General features: G+C 37.9%; 1 pseudogene; it reads left to right on the forward strand.

Annotated features, from left to right (window-relative positions):
* The first annotated feature begins 1,682 nt into the window (after positions 1-1,682).
* LOC115526261 lies at positions 1,683-2,591 on the forward strand (annotated as a pseudogene).
* Positions 2,592-7,010: the final 4,419 nt, after the last annotated feature.

The following is a 7,010-nucleotide window of genomic DNA, read 5'->3' on the forward strand; positions in this document are numbered from 1 at the left end:
ATGAAATAAAACAGAGACAATAAAAGGTCAACGCTGGACAGACGGAGCCAATGAACAATCTGGGGCTACTTTTGGAAAGATCTTTACTTCAGGCCAGAGCCAAAATCTGTGTTAGACGTTTAAGAGTTCAGAGACTATGTGTCTCTAAGGAAGAATGAGGGAGATGCTGAGATATTGCAGGAGAGATCTGACTTTAAAACGTGGGGTAAGTGAAGAATTTTCTCAAGGACAGTCAATGGCATTAGACAGGCTTAAAATAAGGACCCAGAGAACTAAAGGGGCAGAGAATCTCATAGGGGTGTAGCTGTGCCCAATGCCATCAACCTGGGGAATACCAAGGCCAGTATCAGCAGAGGCAATTACAGTGAAGATTGTTCAGGGAAAGGAAAACCAGACATTAGAACTCTATTTTGAAAAAGGAAAAAGACATTGGTTGTTTCTAAAAGGCACTGATGGAGGATGCTAAGGGCTACACTTCTGGGGTTGCTGTGGATTCATGGAGGTAGGTTGCAAATGGTCATAACATTGGAAAAAACTAATATTTAGGTTTAAATTTTTTAAAATAATTTATTTTATTTTATTTTTTAATGTTTTATTTGCTGAGAGATGAGAGAGAGCATAAGAGGGGAGGAGCAGAGGAGAGAGAGAGAGAGACGAGAGAGAGAGGAAAGCGAATCCCAAGCAGTCTCCACGCTGTCAGTGTGAAGCCTGATGCCAGGCTTGAATCCATGAACCATGAGATCATGACGTGAGCTGATATCAAGAGTCAGATGCTTAACTGGTCTACCCAGGTGCCCTAGGTTGAATATTTTTAAAAATGTGATTATAAGCATCATTTTGAGAAAAAAAAGCAAGAAAGGATAAACATAAATGAAGTGGATATTACCCATTATTAATGATAGATGTCTGATTTAAATATATGGTTTTAATTCTATTTTGTGGGCAGGCATAACTTTAATAGTTAAATTGTTACCATTATGATATATTTTATCATAATAAATATCTTCCCCCACTACTGTGAGGAGTTTAGATTAAGGAAGAATTGCTATATTAAACAGCTAAAAGATACGCACGTGTGCTAGGATTATGGACTTGACTCTTTTTCATTTCCCCTTTTATATAATGTGGTATTTACTTTTTTAATATTAAAATATTAGATATGCTCAATTTTAAATATTATAAAGTATTTAATAAAAAATTAAATATGAAAGGAAATTATGTTGAGTCCCTGGATACAATTCGGTTGCTCTGAATGAAGAGATAGCCTAGAAACAACAAATGATTAACTCAAGAACATCACTGACAGGAAGCTTATGCAAATCCATAGCATTTACTCTCACTTTTCTCTATTTTCATTTTTATGACGTTTGGTAAAGATGTCTTTTTTTCCTCTTTTACTGTTTCTATTTTTAGTGTCCTCGGGGCAAATTCATCAGAGTTCTTGTCAGAGATGACCAGATGACAGTGTGTGGTACACACTTTTGTTCTGGGAATTTAGTGCTCTTTGCTACTGGGAACTGTTTCTTATGTAGGAACCATAAGAGGTACCTCTTCCTTTCTCTGTAAGGTTAGAGGAAAGATATGTTGTATACAGATTGCACTGCTTATGTTCACAAGGGATAACTTTGAGGGATAATAAAAGGATAACAGAAAAGATTCTTCACTGTATGCCAAGGTTCACCATGGTGGTCTGGAATAACAATGACACCATGGAGCCTATTTTTATTCTGAGGGGATTTCATGGATTGGAGTGTGTCTATTCTTGGATCTCAGTCCCCATTCTGTCTTGCATACTTGGTAGCATTTATTGGTAATGTACCATCCTCTCTGTCATTTGGATAGAGTCATCACTCCATCAGCCCATGTACTACTTTCCTTTCCATCTTGGCACTGACTGACCTAGGTATGTCTATGTCCACACTTCCCACATGCTTGCTGTGTTATGGCTGGATGCTTCGGGAGATCCAGGCAAGTGCTTGCTATGCTCAGCTCTTTTTCATCCACACATTCACATTCCTGGAGTCTTCGGTGTACTGGCCATGGCCTTTGACCGTTTTGTTGCTATCTGCCGTCCACTGCACTACACTACCATCCTTAACAACAGTGTAATAGGCAAGATTGGTTTGGCCTGCTTGCTAAGAAGCATGGGAGTTGTACTTCCTACACCTTTGCTACTGAGACATTATCACTACTGCCATGACAATGCCCTTTCCCATACCTTCTGTTTGCACCAAGGACATTCTGAAATTATCCTGTTCAGATGCAAGGATCAGCAGTGTCTATGGCCTGTGTGTAGTATTACCACACTTGGTGTGGATCAGTCTGCATACTTCTTTCTTATATCCTGATTCTGAATGCTGTGCTGGGGATTGCATCTCATGAAGAGCGGCGGAAGGCACTCAACACATGCATATCCCATATCTGTGTTGTGCTCATTTTCTTTGTGCCAGTAATTGGGGTGTCAATGGTCCATCGCTTTGGGAAACATCTGTCTCCAAGAATTCACATCATCATGGCTGATATTTACCTGCTTTTCCCCCCAGTGCTAACCTATTGTCTATAGCATCAAGACAAAGCAGATTTCGTTCTAAGAATTCTCTCGCAGGTTTGGACTGCGGAGGGGGCATTAAATAACCTCTATCCTCAAGTTTCCCATTAAAAAATCTTGGGGCAGCTATCTGAGTAGAAGAGAAGTAAAATATTTGGAGTGTGATCATCTGATTAAATCTATAATTATTTCACTTTCTAGATATGTGATCTCAGTTAATCATCAACCCTTGTTTTCATAGCCAAACTGAGATAAGAATGTTCTTTTATATCCCCCAAATAATTATGAGATGTATGAGACAATGTGTCTAAAAGATTCTTTTGAAAAATATACAATTTTGTTAATATATTAAATTATTGGTATGAATGACAATAATAGCAATAAGTTTCTTATAAAATATAGCTGTTATATAGTTTCTCATGTTTGTGAACAGAAATCAATATCTGTCTCTGATCTGTCCTATATGTGTTTCTCATGCCAAAGTTTCATACTTATTTATAAAAGATTTCTGAATTCTTGGGGCAAGTTTGGAACTTGAGTTTTTGACCAGACTTTGAACTGCTACTGTGGCCATGTGACCAGTCTTTCACCTCATCATTGGGCAGTAATGTTTCTTTTCTCTCCTGGCCATATCTATCACAGATAGATCTATCAGCTTTTTTCTACTTATCAGCAAATACTGAAGCAGACACATGTGAGTTGCTCTAGAAAGCCTGACCATCTAACATCTAGACAAGTGTGTAGATTCCCTGTTCAATAGCACAGAATTTCGTGTCTGAATCAGTGAGTGGGTTGGGACTTGTGCAAAGTAACCATCCTTATCTTTTAATAAGGTTTTCTCTCTTGTTCTCCATGTCTGTGTAGATTTTCAATAGCATTGTCTTTGTCAGTTTCATCATTGCCAATAACCCATTACTTATTTTTTCCCTTCACTGGTAAGATTTATACATATGCCTTCATTGGTGATATTTTAGTATTTAATACCTATTCACTTTCTTCTCAGCTGTACTGAAAACTTTTTGAGCATGGGGTCACTGCTACACTAACACATCTCTCTGGGGCTGGTCTCTCCAACCAGCATGAGTACTCATAAAATAGTTCTAAGTGTAAAATTATATTGCCTATTCACCTCATCCAAGAAAAATATACTGAGAAACATGAAATACCTCTTTGTGGCAGTTATTTCTTTCAATACTGTGGATATATAAAATATGCATGATCTTAATGTTAAATAATTAATGTTTAATAGTGGAGACATATGTAAAAGGATATGTTAGTAGTTAACAGATGCTGTCACTGAAATAAATAAATAGTGTAATTTTGTTATTAAAGATTGGACTGAAGTATTTGACATTTTAGCCGTGCCTTGTGGTTCAAATTAATCCTTCCTAGCTGGACTAGGTATGAAAGAAAGTGGTATGCTAAAGTTAACTTCTGTAGTTTATGAACGCCAATTGTACAATATCTTATTCCAAATTCATGTTCTGTACAACACTGGGATGTTTTGAAACTGGTCATGATGGAAATATTTACACAACAGAAATAGGCAAACAGTACATACCTGGGCTTTAAAAAGTTTCCTAGAGAGTGGTTGTAAGCATTTAACAGCATACACTGGGTATGGTACTCCAGGAAGGGGAGGTGCACGAAGAAAACAAGACTGTAGAGAGAACATGTGTTAGTAATATACTCCCCATCTCCAGGAGAAAGTTGAGACCTGCCCAAACTCTTTCACATTATCTCAAAAGAGAAATGGCTCTGGGGGCACCTGGGTGGCTCAGCGGTTAAGTGTCTGACTCTTCATCTCAGCTCAGGTCATGAGCTCATGGTTCGTGTGTTTGAGCCCCACATCAGGGTTTGGGATTTTCTCTCTCTCTCTCTCTCTCTCTCTCTCACTGTCTCTCTCAAAATAAATAAACTTAAAAAAAAAAAAAAGAAGAGAAAGGACTCTAAATGGGTTGTAATGGACATGAACACAAACTGCCCAGATCCCACTTCAGTGAAGGATTTGTAGCCGCAGCTGCTGGAAGTGCTGTCAGGAGAGAGTCTTGGACTTTCACCCCTTCAAGGATTGTCTCCATTGCAGATATGACTTATGTAACCACAGTGATAGGCAGAAAGGCCTGACCCTACGGCCCAATGCAAACCAATTCACTCGTACAACTTTTACTTCCAGGACTCTCTGTGGTATTGAACAAAGCTGGCATCAGACCCGACTCACAGCTCAATTTCTCCTGGCAAAACCAACTTCCATCCCATATATTATTAAGATGCTTATCCTGAGGACTCTCCATATGATACATATTGCACACTAAATTTTACCTCAAAGTCTGCTTTTGTAGAGAATCCTGGGATTCTCCCAGAAAACCTGTGACAAGATGAAATAAAATTCTCAGAGACATCCTTTTGCAAGCAGGTGGAGTAAAGTAAGAGGATGTAGCAATGATTTTGACTCTAAAGTCTTAAGTAGAAAGCCAAACTCAGTGTGTGAGCCTGGGAGAAGGAAAATAATTCTTATTCCTGTACTCCTAAGCATTGAGTATATGCACAGACAGAAATGGTTGTGGAAGCTCTCACTTGGATAAATTGATAATAGGAACTGAATATTTAGCTTATTTGTGTCAAAAATTTTAAATGACATTAGGTCAAATGTCTAATTCAAATGATAATTCTTAAAAAGTCAACCCCTAATTTTTTTTCCCTAGCCTCTGTTGTTGTTGTTTTTTTTTAATATTTATTTATTTTTGAGAGAGAGACAGAGACAGAGACAGAGAGACAGAGCAAGAGTGAGGAGGGACAGAGAAAGACACATAGAATCGGAAGCAGGCTCCAGGCTCTGAACTGTCAGCACAGAGCCTGACGTGGGGCTTGAACTCACGAGCTGTGAGATCATGACCTGAGCGGAAGTCAGATGCTTAACTGAGCCACCCAGGTGCCCCCAGCCTCTGTTTTTTGGGTTAAAAAATAATGTTAGGTTTTGCCTGTGGATTTTGGAGTAACTAATCTACACTGGCATAAGATGTGAGATTTATTCTGTGGAAATACTGAACCCGAAATCTCTGGGCTCAGGGACATGAAATGAAGTCACAAAAGCAGAGAGATCATATTTCTTTCTATATATTATTAAATTTATTTAATTATTAATTATAATTTTTTACCTTATTAAAATTTCCATGATATTAACTTTCTATATTTTATTAATTTTACTTTTCTATATTATTCATTTTCTATATAATTTATTTCTTTTAAATCTTGGATGTCAGTTGTCTGTACTTACCGTAGAATATTTGTCCATTCACCTAAGGAAGGACATCCTGGTTGGCTTCAAAGTTTTGGCAGTTAATAAATTGCTATAAACATCTGTGTGCATGTTTTTTTTGTGGACATAATATTGAACTTTGGGTAAATACCAAAGAGCATGATTGTTGGCTTGTATGGCAAGAGATTGCCAAAATGTCTTCTAAAGTGGCTGTACCATTTTGCATTCCCACTGGCCAGTGAATGAGAGTTCCTATGCTTCACATCCTTGTCAGCATTTGATATGTTGACATTCCCAGATTCTGGCCTTCTAATAGATGTGTAGTCTCATCACTATTTTAATTTTAATTTTCCTGATGACGTGTGATGTACAGCATGTTACATATACTTATTGCTATCTGTATATCTTACTTGACAAAGTGTCTGTTAAGGTCTTTGCCCCCATTTTTTAATTGTGTTGTTTGTTTTCTTATTGTTGTATTTTACGAGTTCTTTGTGTGTTTTGGACAACTGTCCTTTTCCAGATGTGTCTTTGCAAATATTTCTTGGTCAATGGCTTGTCTTCTCCTTCTCTGGACACTATCTTCATAGAGAAGAAACTTTCATTTCAGTAAAGTCCAATTTATCAATTATTTCTTTCATAAGATTGGGATTTGATGTCATGTCTAAAAATCATTGCCACAGCCAAGGTCCTGTACCTTTTCTTATATTATCTTCTAGGAGTTCTATAGCCTCAGCCATGTCTAATGTACTAAAAAGCCCTCAAGGCATTCTCCTTTCCTATCACAGTGCTTCTGATCTCTAGCATTTCTTTTTGGTTCTTTCTTAGTATCTGCCTTTCTCTGCTTAGGTATTCCATCTGTTCTTGCATGCTGTCTACTTTACTCATTAGAGCCTTTAGCATGTGAATCATAGGGATGTTAAATTCCTGATCTGATAATTCCACCATCACTGTCATGCCTACTTCTGATGCTTGCTCTGTCTCTTCAAATGATATTTTTAGCATTTTAGTATGCTTCACACACACCACACACACACCACACCACACCACACACACACCAGCCCCCAATAGCTGGACATGATGTATCAGGTAAAAGGATGGCTTTAAATGGGGCTTTATTAATGTCTGATAAGGTATGGGGGAGGGGAAACATCCTATAGTTTCAATCTTTTGGTGAGCCTATGCCCCTGGAATTTGAACTCC

This window comes from Lynx canadensis, chromosome D1 (assembly GCF_007474595.2).
Source record: "Lynx canadensis isolate LIC74 chromosome D1, mLynCan4.pri.v2, whole genome shotgun sequence".
NCBI lineage: Eukaryota > Metazoa > Chordata > Mammalia > Carnivora > Felidae > Lynx > Lynx canadensis.